Raw genomic sequence first — 19,627 nt, forward strand, 5'->3', positions numbered from 1 at the left:
AAAAGCCTCTGTTGAATAAAAATAAATAAAATAAAAATATTTTTTGCACCTAAAGGACTTAAACCTGGACAAAATACTCACAAACTCTCAAGCATTGTTTCTTACGTGCTTATGGTAGAAGCACTTGCAGCTTGAGTAGCCCTGACTGTTAGCAGTTTCACGGCACGACAGCAATTGCCAGGATTTTCTCTGTGAATGGATCCAGGCAGAAGAACTCCCTTAAAATCACCCATTTAACTAAACAGAAACTCGGAAGATACAAGCTCCTGCAAATTCCCTAGGTAAAGCTGAGTCATCTGCACAGAAACTCAAAACTAACATTAATCTGGTGTCCAGACCAGCTGGTAAAAAAAAGGATATATGATAGAACCTGATCTAAATTAAAACAATTTGCAAACCGATATTCCCCTGTCAAATGATCACATAGAGGGTGCCCAAGGCACTTAGCCTGCATTCTCCTTTCTACAGGAGTTTTTACTGTCTATGCACTGCTTCTAGACAGAAATGAAACCCAGTTTCCTTACACAGAAAAAATCTCCAATGTCATTAGTTCTCAGGACACTCTAGAGTAGTATAGGCTCCTCTATCAGTACTTACTATTAAAATCACAAACAAATGCATGGAAAAGAAAAGACAAAAAGGGGAGAAAGAAGGGTTATTAGCTATACAATTACATATAGCTCCCATCACTGTTTATTTTCTGAACTTTTTCCAAATCATTTTCACAACATTGTTGAAAAGAATGGAAAATAACAGCCCCATTTTATAGTATGGGATTGATATAGAGATTAAATGAATTACTGAAGATCACTCATGAAATTTGCGCTGGAGCAAATACTCGTATTTCTAGCCTTCCTGTTCTGCACCTATGGAAAAGGCCAGTGTTCCCTTAGGCACAGGTACTCTGCGGCATTGTAATATACATTGTGAAAATAGGGCTGCAGCAAGCACAGAGCATTACACAGAGAATGGGTTGATTTTTTTGTTGGTTTTGTTTTATGTTGGTCCCAATGCTCTTTCAGAGAGTAAAATAAGTTATTCAGGCCCTGCTTTTCCATAACCTCCAGGGTGCTTGGTGTGCGGATAAGCCATCGATTTTTGTTCTCAGTCTGTTACAGTCACATACATGCAGTAAAAGTAATTTCCTCGGGACTAATATCACTTGTTCTCCAGGGTTTTTTGCTTATGAAAACCGAATTTTGAACAATCCTTATGTAACCTTTGCTATTAAGGTTACAAAAGATTGAGATCCATTCTTGAGACGAGCAAGGTGTAAAATTTTGTTTCTGCAGAGTTTCCTGACAAAGTTCTTTATGTGAGGGAAAGGTTGAAGCTTTATGTATCTGAGAAAATTTCCAACTGAACCTAAAAAATCTGTTAAATTACCTCCCCTTTTGGTTTGGACATCCATTGCACTGAATCCTCTCTTTAATTTTGACTTGCACTCTAAAGTTATTAAAATTCAGATTTTAGAAGAACATGACTTTTCCCCTCTTAAAACAGTGTGAAAGGTTTCATTGTTATATGCTAAATCAGAGACAAAAATGGTCTTAAATGTAAATGTGTCGCTATCCTAGAGCTTGATAGAGGAGCATGCAGGAACACAAGCCTTTACCTGAGGAAAACTGGACTGAAACTTTAATTAACCAGACTGAAACTTTAATTAAATCATTAAAAAATATTTGCACATTTGGACTGTAGGCATTTGTCTGCATAGCTAAAGTGGTATGCAGGTAAATGGGGGGATAATTTCTTCTGATAGACTACTCTGACCCAAACAAACCATATAGCATAGTTCTAAGGAAAAGCTGACGGCTTCAGACTGCTGTTCTAAGATTTAATAAAGAAAGCCCACCCAACTCCAAGTGAAAAAAAGAGCAGAGCCCTCTCTCTCCCCCAGCCAGCTTGTAATGCTTTAGTACATCAGAAAGGAAAGTCTTGGGTAGGACATCTGACCTCGCTGAATATTGATCACCTACTTGTCAACTTTGCGTTGTTAGTGGTGAGATAGGTTTTCCTCATTAAGGGACTCTGGTCATTACAGTGTGCAACAACACTGTGATGTGACTACAAGGCACAAAAATCAGATGCCTGCTAACTGCTAAGTGGCAGACCTTTCTTTGCAGCCGGTCAGCTACAGTACATCCATACTGCTGTCGCCAGCTGAAGTGAACTTCTGAACAGCAAGGCCTGGGGCATAATATAAGAGGGAGTAGAGGACAGCTGATGGGCAGGAGCTGGTTGGAGTGCTGCTGTGTAGCCCATAACATGGCAGGATACATTTATTTTGAGGTGTCCAAAAGCAAGATTTCCTCAGAAATTTACTTTGTGTTTCTGTTGAACACGTTTAAAAAACAGGTAGAAGAAGAGCAGTATCTGGATCTTCCTGTCATTCACATTGAACAAGCTCTTCTCTGTTTGGAGATGCTACTTAAGGTCCTTGAAAGTTTGTATAAGCAGAAATAGATACATTATTATTGTCTGAAATGTGACTGCTAGTTCTCATTAAAAACAAAACAAAAACCAGAAAACCAATATCCTCCATTTCTGGAAGCCCCAAAACATCCCTGAGAAACACTATCCACTCCCATCAGTTCATGCAGCATCTCATTACGTCCCAGAAGGACAGCTCTGAAAGTGCTGTGGTGGTACTCAGGGTCAATCATCCCTCCCTATTTCCTGACCAAGGAACTGTGCCTGTGTCACTGACCAGGCTCAGTGATCAGATCACTGGGTTGCAGGTCCCCTCCCCAGTTCGGAGTGTCCCCAGGAGCCAGGCTGGCCCCTGTGCATTCGTACTGGGACCAGCACACTCCACATACCCTTACACCATCTCACGCTATCAGCGTGTCCCCCGAGACTCCGGAGCTCAATGGAAATATGGGTTTGTTACATCATTTTATGCCTGTGAAGGGCTTAGGACAGGGGAAGATAGTTCAAGTGCCCTGCTTTGTATACCCTAAACTTGCTTTCCGCCTCACCTTCATCTGCATGATTCCTAATAGCATGGAAAGCAGACAGAAATAGGAAAAAGGAGGCATTGCTATAGCCATTTGTGGGCTCCACTGTGGGAAGAGCGATATCTGTGTGTGACCAGGAGACATCCACTGAAAATTTTTACCTATTTTTCAGGAGAATGAATGTCCTATCCAAACTGCTTGCACATTCATCCAGCAGGACCAAGAACATCAGAAGAAAAAAGTACAGTATATTGTGAAACAGTTCTTTTCCCATAGGGAGCAAAACACATTCCCAAATTATATTGGTAACAATAAACCCCTGAAATAATACAGTACATCTCTCTCCAGTGAACAGCATCATTCCGTATTCTTTAGAGCTGGGTGGAATAAAACTGCACAGAACAAAGTTTTCAAGTTTCCTTTTTTTGATGCTCTCAGAACTGAGCAAAAATAATTAATTTCTCCACCTCCACAAAGGGTTTTGGCAGGTTTGCCATCAGTGGAACCCAGTAATTGTCAGCAAGAAGACAGACAATTTTCACAGAGAAACCAACATGTAAAGAAACCAAACGGCTCACATGAGAACACCTCCTCTCATTCATTTGAGATCCATTTGGGGACAGGAAACTGTTTTGTTTTACTTTTTAAAGTAACACTGGGCACAAGTCTTAACTCTCCTCACTATTGAAAGGGGTGTCTGAGGGTAGGAACATATCCCTGCTGCATGCAGTATGAGTTACAGGCCAGATCCTGCTGCTTTACACCGGGACTAGAAAGCTTTGGTCCTCTCTAGTCTGGCTATTGCTTCCTTCTGGCATACAAAAAGCAGTGAGGAATGCTCTTCCATGGCTGCAACGATTCAGGACAGTCCTGCCAAAGGTCGGCCTCCGCCTCCCTATAGAAGCCATAAAAGCCCCTCTAGCAGTGCTGCTAGTGATTTGGAAAACTGCAGCACATCCTGGATGCAGGCTGCTAACTCTGTATCAGAGGTAACAAAGATTTCCCAGTACTTTTCATTCTGAGACCCCGACTTTGAGCTGCTTGGGACTTTACCGAATTGTAACCTGCCAGACAACAGTCTTCACAGAGGGTATTGCCCTGAGGATGAGCCTACTAAGCAGAGGCTCAGCTAAAATATTTCAGACATTGCTCATCAAAATATATTGTACTGCCCACATAGAAAAAATCTTATAACTGTTTATTTGAGAACCTGTAAGTATTCTTGTACTGAACAACAGGAACCTGCAACATGACGGTGAGGTAGGGGGAGGTGGTACTGCTCTAGCACCAGACTATTGGGCTCAGTTTGGCTAAGGGCTAACCTCAACAGAAAAAGGAAAGTTTCAATTCTCTAACACAAAATCTCAAGTTCCTTGTTACATTTGGGCAGCTACAGCATCTGAGCTGAGCCTGCTCCATCTCTTTGTGGGTTCCCAATACCAACTAGAATAAATGCTTGCATTGCCACTGAACAAATGTCAGTGTATGGATGGAGGTGCTGAATGGTATTTCTGCCTAAAATTGCAGGTCCTGGCCACGAAAGACTACTGAAATACCAGGAGTGGGAGCAAAAGAAAGAGGGAATCTCTATTTTGTTCTCAAAACTTGATTTGGCTGGGGCCTCAACAGCTTGAGGAAGGGGACACATGCCAAATTCAAAGTCAGGGGGACGCGGACTCCCAGGAGACGGAAAGTGGGAATAAAGAAGTAGGCAGCAATAGGAAGTACAAGGAGCCATGAGGCAGGCAGGACTGAAGGCAGGCAGGGAAGAAGAAGAGTAGACTGATGATGTTTAGGACGAGCCCAGAAGGTGATGGCCACTACAGCAGGTTTACCGGAGGTCTCTGCTTCTCTTTGTTGTCCACTCAACACCTACGTCAAAGCATGCTCCTCCAGGCCCTCCCAGCACCAGGAACAAGAAGGTGCTAGTAGCCTTCCACTGAAAGGAGACTGCACCGTCGACGATAGACCTAACCCTGCAGCTGACCACTTGTGTATGGGAAAGGCAGAGGTCAGAGGAGGTCAATATATTTTCATAAGTTTATTTCATTTTTCAAATGCTAATTATTGTTCAGAAATACAACTAGGAAACCCCATTAAAACAAGCCAAATCAGAAAGAATTTCACCACTTTCCAAGAACTCTGCCTCTTATATGTGCTGAAGGCCACAGCCTGCCTACGGAAAAATTAGTATGCAGTCATGTAATTAAAGATTCTATCAATCTATATACAGAGGGGAACCTTATTCAAAATATGTACTGGTAGAACTTGATTCTGCCTTTCCCTAAGGTACGTGGGCTTGACTTCAGAGCCTTATAATTTTTCTAATATTTTGGACATGTGATTTTCTTATACATATATATGTATGTGTGAGTCTTTGTGTGTGTATATATATATTTATATATACACACATGCACCCAGGTACGTTTATGGGCCCTGCTACAGCCATGACAAAAAAAGAAACTGTAAGAAACAGTACTGCTCCCTAGCTTCTGCAGCAACTATGTTTTCATCCATGGTCAGCCTCTTTGCAAGGGGGCCTGCTTCTGTCCTGGATTTGCCATCAGATATTAGGATTCTCTGTGGAATGCATCTCATGCTCACTCAGCAAATCCCGTTATTTTTTTCTCAGGGAAGCTGCTCGTAGGTACTCCATCACTCTGACATTTTTCAGCCAGGATAATGATGGAGCAAACAAGCACAGTAGCTGACTCAGGAGAAAGGTGTAAAATTGCAAAGTGGCTGAGTACAGAAACTACTGTTTGCTTAAAAAAAAAAAAAGCAAAGGAAAAACAAAACACACACACACACTATAGAACATTTTTTGCATTATAAGCAACCACCTTTTCTAAAATTAGAAATGGCCTCAACACTGACCAAAGGATAGTATCCAAACCCACAAAAGCACATAGTGATCACTGAAAAGATGGCAGCAATGATGGCAGCAAGTCTTCTAGAGGTCGATGAGATGGCTAGGAGATAGCAGTAACTGGAGGATCAGACATGCTTAACTGTATATAGGTCAAGAGGAAAGGGTCATGTGGATTTTCAGAAAGGCTGCTTCTTTACATATTTGTCTGTATGCGGGAAACCTCCTATCTGAAATAGTAAACAATTAAATGCAAAAGCAAATAGTCTAGAAATGGGTCCCATAATGGTTAGATGAATACACCTTTTTTTTTTTTTTAAACCATAGGCTATTTTATTAATATATTTCATTTTATAAAAGTGACACATAGCTTTATGTAGGGATCATTTTTACTTTCCCTCTCTATGATACATAATATCTGCCATAACTTGAATACAAGCTTGCAGTCCCATTTTACGGATGGAAGTAAAGTCACAGTCTTCACCAAGTCTTTGTACTTCAAATTTTCCCATGTCATATTCTCCCCTCTCTGTCTCACAGGGTTTCCCAACTTCCAAACCAACTCATTATTTTGGCAACTGATACTTCTTTCATCATATTGATAGTTGTACTTTCTTTTGAACATTGAAACTGCTGTGATTTATTTTATACAACTGCAAATAGTAAAATAAGATTTTATTAAGACCTAGCATAGCTTATGGCATTTTGGTGTACTTTTCAGGTTCAGGTTTTCAGGTACAGGTTCCTTAATTTTGATTATTTTCTCATAGCTTCTACTATATTTCTTAGTCACTGTCTAAGAAATCTTAAAAAATACTTTTTAACAACCTCAGGACACCTCTCAATTGCACCAGTGCAACTCCAGCATCTTGGTATGACAGAGTAAATGAATGGGATGACAACTACAGTGTTACTGCTAATGTAACTCTACAAAGCAAAATTTTCAGAAGCACCTCTATGCTTTACAAATTTAAGTTACTTTTTGTATAAATAAAGTTTAATTGGGCCAAAAAGAGAGAAAAAAATGAAGAATTTGAATCCACAGCTTGTCAAGTAGATCATTCAGCTTTGGTTATGGAAGAGCAAGCCAAGTCCTTTCTCCCTCTCTCTAAGCACAGTTACAACAGCTATAATGAACCAAAGCAAACCATGACTTTCAATGTCCTGAAGCAAGAGAAAGTTTGATACTTATACCTGGCTGCAAACTGATCAGCTCTCTGTGTCAGCAGACGTTACACAGAGTCACATGTAACAACTCCCCAGAACCACAGAATAACAGAGGTAGGAAGGGACCTCAGGAGATCATCTACTACAATCCCAGGCTCAAGCCAGGTCCAATGTCTACATTAGATCAAGTTGCTCAGGATCTGGTACAGCTGAGTTTCAAATCTTAGAAATGTTACACTGCAAGTAGTTAGGAATGTTCAAAAATAATGATTTATCCCACTGTCCTAAATTATACTGCCAACTTTCAGCATAAGCAATATAGTAGGAAGGCCATTTTGGCATACAAGGCAACAGTTTGTAGTGGTCTTGAAATTTGTGCCACAGTGCTGGACTTCATTTACTGAAGTATCACATCAGAAAAGCTTTTTCCAAGGACAGTATCAGAGAGGAAACAATGATTTGAGGCAAAAAATCTGAGAGGTACCTTGGCAGAGTTCCTCACAAACTGGTGATTAAAACATATCTGGGAATCTAAGCTCAAGGAAGGTCAAAAGCGAAGCTCCTGCTAACTTCAATAAGTCACCAAAAGACCCTTTCAATTCAAGCCTACTCCCTGACATAAAAGGCAAAATTCTTGCTGACTTTGGTGACACAGGATCAGACCTTTCAAAAGCAACTTGGGTGCAGGGGAGGAGGAGTTCTATTCCTCCTTGTCTGTATAAGCACAGGTGTTTTAAATTTCACTTTGGAACAACTTTTTATGGCGAAATTTTAAATCCTTGAGAAATTAGCTTTCTAATGGAATCGCTGACAGACTGTTAAGTAGAATACCACAAACAGCACTGCTGTAATGATTAGCTGAACAGGCTGATTACACTGGGCTTGTCCACTCTCCACAATGGCAAAAACTCATTTTATTTTCAACACGGCAACCCTCTTGAATCAATATTTTGTATTACATATTCCATTCAAAGTAACTGTATAAGTAGTACAGTATTATTTTACTTTGGTGTTTTATTTTTAGAGCTCACATAATATAATTAAGTACATTTTAGCATAAAATTTCACTGTAGTTAGGATTTACCTGCTTGTGTTATAGTTAGATCTACAGTCAGATCTATATGTGTATGTATGCACATATGAGAATGAACATCTGTGTAACTGCAATTCCTGATATTTATCTCAAATATATGACCCATGATTCTGTGTGCCTTTTCCTTTTGGATGTCTACCCAGAGACACCTTAATGGGGACTGATTTTCAGGATGCACTGCTTGTTGTCTTTAGAGGTGTGCAGCTGTGGAGGTATTCAGGCTCAGCAGTCATTTTTTAAAGGTTAGGTCGTATCACAGATCTCTCTCAGTATCTTTCTCTTTCATTCTGCATCTCCTTGTGTATACTTACTGGTCTTCATGGGAAAAAAAAAAACAGGCATATAAAAGCTGAAACATGCTTCAGCTCCTCAAATTTAAAACAAACTTCTTTTTCTTCTTAGAATCAGCCTCACAATAATCGATCCAGCCCTATCTGCATTATGTCACTCAGGTCCCACAAAAATTGAAATCGCCATGACAGTGGAGAGTCTTCAGGTTCTTTAAAGCACAAATAATTCCTTCTTAAATAAATGATCTATTTTAGTCAAGGTAAACTGGCCAAAGAACTTCAGACAAGGTATCACACACAGAAGAAGCCTTTCAGAAACAAATCCCACCTCTGTATAGGTGGGTTGCATATTCCATCTACCTCTAAATCCTCTCACCCACCTCTCCTCAGTGAAAGAGAACTGCTCTCGCACATTCCCAATTTTCCTCTCTGGTAAACAGACATGCACTGGATCCTCACCTCACAGAGACACTTGTGGGGCTGCTAAAGCAACAACCCACCATGATCCAGCCCTGCCAGGGCTCATTACCTTAGGCTCACCCACCCAGGTCACTTTGTTTCCTCCCATGCCATATTCCCTCTTTCTCCCACCCTCACAGCTCAGTCCTGCACCCCTGAAAGTGCTGAAGAGCCTTCCCCCTCCCCTTCCTCCCCAGCTCCTCCTTCACCACACACAGCCGCAGCCAAGCCACAGGACTACAGAGCCAGAAGGCAGCTGTGCCCCTGAGCCATTATATGAGGATTTGCCCCTAAGAGGAGCCTTGCTAGAAAGCAATCCCTGCTGCACCCTGTCACTGGGGGTCTTCACACTGGGAAAGCATCACCTGCTTTCCATGGCCAGGGAATGAGTTGCATGCTGTCACTTGGCCCCATACAAGAGTTGAAAGCTGAAAGGCCTGAAATAGCATTGGTATCGGAAAAGTCCCGCAGCAGGTGCAAATGGTTGCCCATGCAGATCTGACTGCCAGATCTGTACCTAATTAAGGTCACCTGGGATGCAAAAGGCTCCCATAGATTCACAAGTCTATGTCTGGCACCGCTGTCTGGCTGAGTTTTACACAAGTGTATCAGAGCAGAATCTGCCCCAACAGACATCTTCTGACCTGTCCAGGCAGGAATGAAAGCCCTCTCATTCTTGTTCTTATTTTCATTTTCAAATAGCTGATGGTGTTATTAGCGCTGTGTAAAGCAGTAAGGAGAGCTGAGTTCACTGCTGTCTTATAAGTTTTGGTGACAACATTAAGTTCCAAGGTTGTAAATCATTTTTCAAGGAGAAGTGTTTCAGTACAGGCTTTCTCACACAGAGGCTCACAAACATATAAGAATTTTCATTTTGAGGAAATAGCATTAAGTTTATGAACATCACCCCAGAGCACAATATCTGAATACCTTATTTCCAAGAAACTCTTTGGTTGAATAAAATCCTGAATTCAGTGGGAGTTTTGCCACTGACTTCAAGAGTGGAGGATTTCAGCGGTTTTATCTCCCAAAAAGGAGAAAAAAGTAAAATGCAAGAACATAAGCCATCTAAATAGTGATTACCTAAAAACACTACATAAAAAACACTTGGCAAAAATCAAACAAAATTTTTGCATTACCAAATGGACTGAAAACTATTAAAGCAAATTCTCATGCCTGCTCATTTATACTGGGATCAGCTTACAGTTTTCTCCAGACAGTGATTAAACAAACTGCAGCTGTCCTCCATTTTCCTTGGCTGATGATAAACAAATGATGAGAGCATGGAGAAAAATACAAGGCAGAGAAAACAATCACAAGGGATATCTCTTAGCAAAAAAAGGACTAGATTCAGGACCCCACCGAAGCATGTGCTTTGAAACCTTGATGACTTCCTTTAGGTATCACCACATGCTTAAAATGCATACCAAACTGTGATTCCTGGATAGATAGGTTTTCCTAAATCAGGACCAAAAGCATTTTCAAAATATCTCCTCCAAGGATAACAGTAATAACAATCGGATTCAGGTTTTTGATGGTTAAATGTAAAAGCAAACTCAGTTTGGGGTTTTCACAGAAGCTTTGACGTATGACTGGAAAAGAAAATAAATAAGTATGAAATATTGCTGGGTGACAGTCTGAAAGTGCTGAAGGACTGCTAAAATCTCCAATCTGCTACAAAACATGAAGTTTTAAGTCAAGTTGGAGCTATGTGAATAGCAACAAGCTGATCAAGAGTTTTAATACCAGTAGCCATATGTTTTCTAAGCAATATATTCAGAAATATACTGTCATGTTACAGAAGTTCCTATCCCTGAGTCAAAAGGAGTATGGCAAGAACTTGCAGGAACCCAAAGCAAAAGCCCCCAAGCCCCCCCTTTTTTTCAGGTCTTCAGAGGAGAACCTGTAACACAGATGCTTCAAGTGAGCAAGAAGATGTACCTGGAAAGCTGTGTGAAAGCTCCCCACACACCAACACACAGTGGAGCTCCAGTCAGGGAGACCTGCAGGAGATCACTGACTGCTAAATTGGCAGACTGGCCTGGAAGAAACCCTCCAGGTTCTAGGTCTGAGAGCTGGCCTACAGGCAGCCCTTGGGAACCAGCCTGGGAATTTACGATGTTATAATCATAGAAACCAAACTGCTAATTGGCAGACCTTCCAGTTCTGAATCTCTCATAGATAGTCTTTTTGTGCGAGTCACAAAATCTCACTTTTGCTGCCAATCACTAGGTGGCACAGTCTATGTACACAATTTAACAGTGTAACGGTTGCCCAGGTTTCCTTTACAGACCTGGTATATCTGGCATGCTAGGGAGTACTGTAAAGATTGGCATGCTAGGGAGTACTGCAAAGATTAATCTTTTAATTTTTTTAATCAATCCCCACTGGGGAAAATTTTTACAATCCTCTGAGCATTGGTTTGGGATTTTTATAGATCTTGGGCAAACCAGAGGCTTGTTTTATTGTTTTCTGTGTCACTATAATGAGATTCTTCTGTTACCTGATCCTGTCAGCACATCTCAGAGCTGAGATGGTAGCTGCAAGTTAATACCTAGAAACTCACACAGGCAGGTGCAGGTCTCCCATGTCTGGAAGGAAGGGCCTTCAATTTTTGGGAACAAGAGATCCCAAGAGAAGGAACTAATGGGATGGTCAACATCCTGATGAAAGAGTGAAGTTCCTGAGGGGAAGGCACAGGCTGACCAGAGGACCTAGAAACTGCCAGGCCTGCAAAGAAGGCTGAGCTTTCCATGGGCCTTAGTAAGTCAAAAGGGACTTGTTCATGTAGCTTCATTTGACATGGGTGACAAATCCACAATATCTCCCTGTATCCTGTTCATGATACATATTTGAACTGAATGTTAATCTAGGGACAATTACAGAGTTTGAATTGCTAGGGAAACCTTTGTCTCTGACTTGTATTGTTATTAGTGCAGTTATACTCTTATTGACTAGCCTAATTATACTCCCTTGCCCACAGGGTAAAGGTTATTGAGATGTTGACCCAGTGCTCAAACCAAAGAATGGGGTCTTTACTGCACGATTAAGAGCAATGAGAGCTTTCTTCATAACTCAGCAGTAATCAGTCAACAGGCTGTCAACTGCAAAATAAATAGGCAAAAGGAATCCACTCTATCCCTTGCATAATACCAATGTGTCTAATGGTACCACCACAGGAGACAATGCTCCCAATGATAGGATAACCTAAAACATTTTTTGCTGTTGTTGTTTTCCTAGAAAAAGTAAGTATATTAATACTTAGCATAACTGAAATCACCCACTCATTCCAATGACACAGTGGTCTGCTGCTGATAATCACAAGGGAGCACAGAAGAAGGAGGACAGCTGGAGGAACTCCAATAATCTCACCAGAGCAAACAGAGCCCCCGGACATTGCCCAGCCTAGGGCCATTACAGGAGAGCCCTCGGCCCCGTGGTCTAGGGGTGACACCCATGAAGATAAGTGAATGGTAGCAGCTTTCCCTACCACCTTACAGAGGGCTACTGGACTCATTATGGGATACAGGGAAAGAGCATCTTCGAATTGCACAAGACTTACTAAGGGATGTTTAGGGAAAGGACCAAAGGCAGGAAAAGAAGGGATCAAGGTGGTTTGGGGTGGAACCAGCATGGGAAAACAGAGGCATAAAGGGATAAAAGGAGCTTGTTACACGTAAACAGGTTGCTGGTCAGTATGCACAGCCGTGCCATGCAGCTGATCATCGCAGTCCGTCCTGCCGTCTTATTAAACTCTATTTCTGATTATTTTCCTGAGTGAGGGCACTCTCCATCCTGTGTGCATGTGTGTGTAGAGAGGTCTAAGTGCCAGCAACTGGAGTGTGACCATGGATCATAGAGGCCTGTGTGTCTGGGGTGTCAGCAACTGGAGATATCAGCATGTGTGCATATTGTGTGGGTGTGTATGGTAGCTGCATGTAATCACTAGCAAATATCAAGCTGGATTAATTGGGGAGTAGGATAAGAGTCATGGGAGCCAGCTGCCAGAGCAGACAGTAGCCTGGACCAGCTAGATACTGAAGAGACCAGGGGATCCAAGCCAGCTACTGGAGATCATGGGGTCTGGAGGTAAGGCCATAGGTCTGGACCAGCTAGTGGAGAGACCCATTTGCATGTTTGTGTGTCCAAAGGCAAGGCAGTTGGGAGACCAGGGGATTCAAGGGCCAACTACTGGATAGACTGAGTTAGACTGGTAGACTAAAGACAGCTACTGGAGGGATCCATATGTTATATATGTACATGTATGTATATATTTTCCACTAGTGGGCTTTCATTTTGATCAGCCAGAGAGAGGAATGAGATGAGGCCATTGTTGCTGTTCATGTTTGCATAAGTACCATGTTTCTGTCTGTGCTGATCTGTGTGGCAGGCTGTGTATATACGTATTGTGTATTGTGTGTATGCATGCCTGTGTGCTCACTGGGAATACAAGCTCAGCATCACTAATGGCTGGACCTGTGGATATGAAGCTGGAGCAGCCTCGCCTCTCACCAAGCTACTGGATTTGGCAACTCCTAACATGAAGCATGGTCACTCCTGCCTCCAGCCCTACTAGAATTGGTCCCCAAAAATCAGGCCCAGAACAAGACTGAGGTGAGAGCACAACATCATCATCCTCACTTCACAGGACACAGCAATTCTGTCTGCACTACTACATTACTTCCAAAGATGTAAGTTCCCCAAAACCCAGAAGCTTCCAGCAAAGCTCAACTGCTACTACTACTACATGAGCACAGGAAACAGAAAGACTACAAGATGATGTGAAAGGCATGTCTTGCCAAGGGATGTCGGACCTGCAGGCTTTGGAGGCAGAAGCATTCTGCAGGCTCTGCTTCCTGTTCTTCATGGAAGGGGTTGCAGTCTCTTAGACCAGTCTGCAAAGGAAATTCAGAGGATGAATTTTCCTTGATTTTAATGCATTTACTATTTGCAGGTATCTTGTAAATATTCCCCCAGAGAGACATAAGAATATATGAATGGATGCACTGGGTCAGACCAAAGGCTTGTTTAGCACAGTATCCTGGTTCCAGGAGTCACCAATACTGATGCCTAGAGCACATAAAAAAGGCAAAGCAAATGCAACCAAACCATACTCTGAGCCTTTTCTGGTGCAGTCTCTGGTCTCTAGCAAATGGTGGTTCAGGAAGCATCTCTATCTTTTCCCTAACAACAAGACTTGCTTCAAAATCATGAGTTTAAAGAATCATCTTTGGATTAATTTATATTCTGAGCTTTTTGCCTTTGGGTGTTCACTGTCAGAGCCCTAAGTGCACTAACAGGCCTTATTGGCCCTGACCAGACTCCCCCATCCTGCCCAGGCCCAGGACCCCATTTCAGTCCAGTCCAGGGCCATCAGTCTGTGCCCAGCAGCACCGTAGTGGGTCCCCAGCCCTGCCACAGCCCTATCTCCTGGACGGACTTTGACCTCACATTGTAGCCTTATCTCCAGCCCTGGCCCTGGCCCTATCTCCTTTTGCTCCTGACCAGACCCCTTGGATGGCCCCCGGCCTGGTTCACCCCTGCACCGTGTTGAGGACTGTCTATGAAACCTGTTACTGGCTCCAGCTTTACCCGCTGTAGTCAGACACTGCAGGACAGCACCTGACAGCGAGGGCACGGCCCGTGCGGGGGTCACCCTCAGTGCCCGACATCCAGCCCTTAGGACTCAGCTGGCCCTCCCTATGCCCTGACATTCACATCTTTGAGCTTTTCTCCATACTCCTTGTGGCAAGAAATTTTCTTTACATACGAAAAGAAAACTAAGATTCTTATGTAACTTTTAAGAAAAAATAACAATTCTCAAGGCTTTAGATAAAACCTGAAGAGATAGCAACCTTGCAAAGAAATCTTTTGGTTCTATAGATTATGCTATGGGTAATTCTCAGAAATGTTAGGACAGTAAATCAATAGTAAACTCTGAGAGAGAGATTCTCAACTCATTATGTAGTGCTTCAGTTCTTAAATTTGTATTAACTTGAAGGACAGCTACACGGGTCTAGTCCCATGCAGTGAGTTGAAGATAAGTTGACAAAATGTGCATTTTTCTTACTTACACATAAATATTATTCAGAAGCCCTTAAAAATGTTCCAGATGAATACAGGACAGCAAAATCTTTTGTAATCCCTTCAGTTCTATTTTCACATGATTGTCAATGTTGAGACAGGAAGATAAGATGAAATGCTGCAAATTTGTCAATATGGGAGTGGTAATTAGAAACCTCACATGCTGTCCTTACTAAAAGAACAAAACAAGGAAAACTTACATCTCCTCCTAACTACTTTCTACTACACTTGCTGAGAGGAAAATGTGAAATCATGAGGAAAGGAAAACCATCACACAATGCAACTTCTCAGGAATTTTGAACACTGCCAGAAGAGATGTGCCGTGTATCTTAAATGCAAGACAGTTAAAATTAACAGGTTGGGTGCTGAGCTCCAGACTGCACACAGTCAGGCTATTCCTTGCATTGTGTTAGGTACTGAATTTGCTGTGGCTTAGGTAGAGGCTGACTTGTTGGGGGCACATCATTACACAGTAGAGCAAAACGGCGAATGGAAACTTGTTTAACCTCGTTCATCACAGGGCATCCAAAGGACAAGCACACCCACTTCACCCATCTCTACCTCCTGCTCAACCTCTACAGGAAAAGACCACCTCATTAACCAGCCCACATAAACATACAACAAAAAGCCCCATGTGCCGCTAACTTACTCAGAGCTAATAAGCTTCTAAAGTTACCTTGATTTAGCACAGCTCTTTTGCGTGAAAGGAATGTATAAAACCTCAGAGCAGACTACAGTTTCAGCATGGTGCTAGAGTAGAGGGTATTTGCTCACAAAATCACATTAACAGCCATGGAACTGGAGCACTTAATTCCCCATACATTGCTTTGAAAATGCAGCCTTAAAGCAGCCTTCTGTGGAGGATGGGGTTGGGGAAGGAAAGGCTTAGCCCGAGGAACAGCTTAAATTAAACTTGGTGAGCTTCTCCTAAAGCTTCCTAACTTTAATATGAATGCAGACCTTCCCTATCTCGTAGAGCTCATAGCAATTCAAATGATCGCACATACAGTGTCATTGTCCTTAAAACACGGAGAAATCCTCCTCTTGCTACATCAGGAGAAAACACAGAAGGTTACCAGAGGAATGAGCTGATGTATGTTTACCCAGAGGGGTTAGCTGGCTTGAGCCTCAAGAAAATTTTGCCGTTTTTCTTTATGCATTTTTAATCAATTCTAAGCTACTTACAAATATGTGCAATTACTTTCTGCACTTCACTTTGTAATAAGATTTAATGACTGTTCTGTAATCCTCTTGGTGAGCACTGATAATCAAATACTATGATTTAAATTTTAGATTTAACAGAGCAGTTTTCTAAGAAATGAGGAGAAGTATATTTTTAATCTTTTACTGGAAGTTGGGAATTTTTCAGCTTTCTTATATATAGTCATAAAATAAAAAGCAGGATGGGTTTTTTGACTATCTTTTTATAATGGATGCCAGAACACCATAGACCTTGCTTATTTTGTAGGAATTTTCTTTTCCTATGAAAATGTTTTATCTCCTAGAAATTTATGGTCCTATTTTCAGCATGCTTGGGCATCTCCTAGAGTTGATGAGTTATAAAATTGTGTATAGTTTCCACACAGAGAGATCCCAGATGTGAAATAACCATTTCTGTATATCAGTGCACCTATGAAAAGACTGGATTTTCTCATAAAATTTGTTTGCTCTTTTTTAAGGGAATTTAGTACCTGTGGAAAATACATGCAATGTGATGACAATGACTCAACCTGTGAATCCACCAAACCAACAGATGATCCTCTCGTTAGAAAATGCAGGACTCCCAAAACAAGATACCTTGTTGAGTCAAAGGGTCACAGGCTGAAGAGTGATTGGGTTATGGGGTCAGGAGAGACCTAAATAAGGGAAGGAGATACTTTTCTGAAAACAACTGTCAAAACTCCTATGAATGACTGCAGGGAACCAGGGGTACTGCCCACAGGCTGTACAGAAGTTAAAGGCAACCTCTTGGGTGATTTTGAACCATTAGCTCCTGGCTCTGGCCCCACATACTCCCTGTGTACCACTCCACCGAACTAATAATGCAGGACTGGTAGCAGCCCAGAATTACATCTCATTCCTCCCCCTAGACAGCTTCAGCCCAGGGAGCAGGTAAACCTGCTCCTCTGCAATAGCTAACAAATGACCTTACCTCCATCAGCTAGGGCAATTTCCAAGGCCATCTTCACTGCCAAGAACAGTGATGTGGGTAGCAAGAAGACTTACAGCCAAGTAGGCATTAGTTGTCTTTTGCAGAGTCCTGGTAGGATCAGCTTGACTGTGACACAGCATGGTACAGTTAACTCAGGGCTCTGCCCCCAAGCCCTCCATCACTTCTGTAGGGTTCAGCTTAGCTCACTGCACTGCGGTGAGAAGCAGAGCTCTTTACTAGGGGGTTACAAAGTGATTTATTTATTTTCCTGCTGTAAAAAGTATCCCTTTTTTAATAACCTGAACATGAGATGGCATCATCATCATCATCAACAGCTTTCTAAACATTTTCTCATTTATAAAGACAATGCTCTTCACATGCAACATTAAAATTTTAAGTTCACAACAACCCTGTGAACTACTACCAAAGCACCAGAGATGACTGCAATTTTATCCTGCTGCAGCAGGAGTCAAATTTCTAAGTTCACATGTACAAACACAAAGTCCCTCTGCTCTAGCACTGACAATTACTTGCCAACATCCCTCCCTAGAAATGCTAGTTATTGAGTTATTGACAACTCACTTGTGCTGGCAGATGACTCCTGATTGACCCAGGAGTACCTGGTCAAGAAGGTACCTTCCCAAGCACAGGGGAAGGGATCAAGAGCAATGAAAGTTCTTCAGTGGAAACTTTATGAACAGCAAGGTTTTAGTAGAAAGGTTAGGCTGAGATGTATTATTTGATTATCAGAGTAATGAATGAGTCAGTGAAGCTTCTTACAATGTAGTGTGTGTGCACTGCCTAGAGCCATTTATGTGCACACCAGTGAGGGGTTTTTTTTAAGTGTAAAAGGATCCAAGTAGCCTATTTTTCTAAGTGAAATGTGAGCCTACCACAAGAATCGATGCAGAAGATTGTTAACCCCAACTTTACAACTAAAAACATGTAGAAAAAGCAAATGTTTCAAACCTCCCAGTGACATATGTTACTGCCATTCCAGTTTTGATGCACTGTGTGACAGACAGGCCTTGTTATGTTCATGAAAAAGCTGAGAGGTGGCCTAGTCCGGTCAAATCAGGAACAAACAATGTCTTAACCCAGATCTAGTTAGGTAGGAAAATTTAGACCAAATCCAACAAATCTCCCACATTCACTGAAGTCCAGCTTGGAAACTCAATGCCTTTCTTTAAGCCCATAGACCTAAATTTGCTTCTGCACTTCCTAGCAGCAAAGTGCCCCAGCTGAACAGCCAAGCAAGAACTACTTCACCATATTCCATTTCTGCCATTTCCTCCCATGTCTCCATTTCCACACTCCAAACAGCTTCCTAATCTGGATGACTAGCGGGTGTGAACTTAAAAAATAAATACCAACAGAAAAACCACTATAATAAAGAGGGCTGGAGAGGGAGCAAAAAGTTCATCTCATCTGTTTCCTTGCTCCCATGCTGGATCAACTCAATCTGTGTAATTCCTGATTGGTGTCTGTCTGACCTTGTATATCTTAATGCTCCTTCCCTGCCCCAAGAGTAATGATTTTCCACCACTTTTCATTACTTAGCATATAATCTCTCTGAGTCAGAGCTGGTCTCCTACTGCTTGTTCACACAGTGCCTTCCAAAAGGGTACTGATTTAAATCTCTGGGTGTTGCAGTAATAATAACTGGTAATATTTTAACTAGAGCAGCTTGCATTATTTATCACGAAAACTCACGATGGTTATAAAATTAGCATATGTCATTATCATCAAATGCCAATACTTTTGCTCCTTACTGTTTCCCCCCTTGCCACACGATTTTTAAATTGTCTCCTTAAAGGGCTGAAACTTGATTTTCATGCCCATAGGCAAGGGTGGCAGATGGAGGCCCCAGGTCAGGGTGATTATGGCCTATTAGTGCCACCAGGACCCTGACATCTACCCGTAAAAGAAGAAGCTAGTTCATGCAGCAGAAGAATTCAGTCCATATTGAACAGTTATACTCACCTCCTCAAATGTGTTCGTGTAACACAGGCTTTTAAACCAGTTTTACTCACATTTTATCCACCTTATTTCTGGCATGAGAAAAAAATAGTATAAAGCAATATAAACTGCAAAAATGTGAACATGCATTGTCCTTCAGATGAGATATGTTCATTATCAAGTGAAGCACATTGTAGGGATATCTGATTTCAATTTTTGCAGTGAGTAGGGCTGTTGAGAAAGCTACTTTATCTGTAATTTCAGGAAGAGAACAGACACAGCAGGCTTCCAATATCTGAGTTACTTTTGAACTACTTCATCCAGTGTACCTCTCTTTAATTTAAAGAAAAACGCAAGCATAAGGAAAGATTAAGAAATGGGAACATAATATTACAAAACTGAGATGATAGATAGCTTGATTGTTTTTGTTGTTTTAATTTTACAGATATGAAAGCAGAGGAAATTCAGGCCTTAGACATTTGCTTGCTTCTTAAAAAAGGACATAAAGATTGGATATGTTTGTTTCACTTGAATGTTTTGGTTGCTTAGTAGGATTTTATTTGATTAGTACCGAAGTGCAAGCTGAAGTTACAA

The sequence above is a fragment of the Dromaius novaehollandiae genome, chromosome 1 (assembly GCF_036370855.1).
Source record: "Dromaius novaehollandiae isolate bDroNov1 chromosome 1, bDroNov1.hap1, whole genome shotgun sequence".
Lineage (NCBI taxonomy): Eukaryota > Metazoa > Chordata > Aves > Casuariiformes > Dromaiidae > Dromaius > Dromaius novaehollandiae.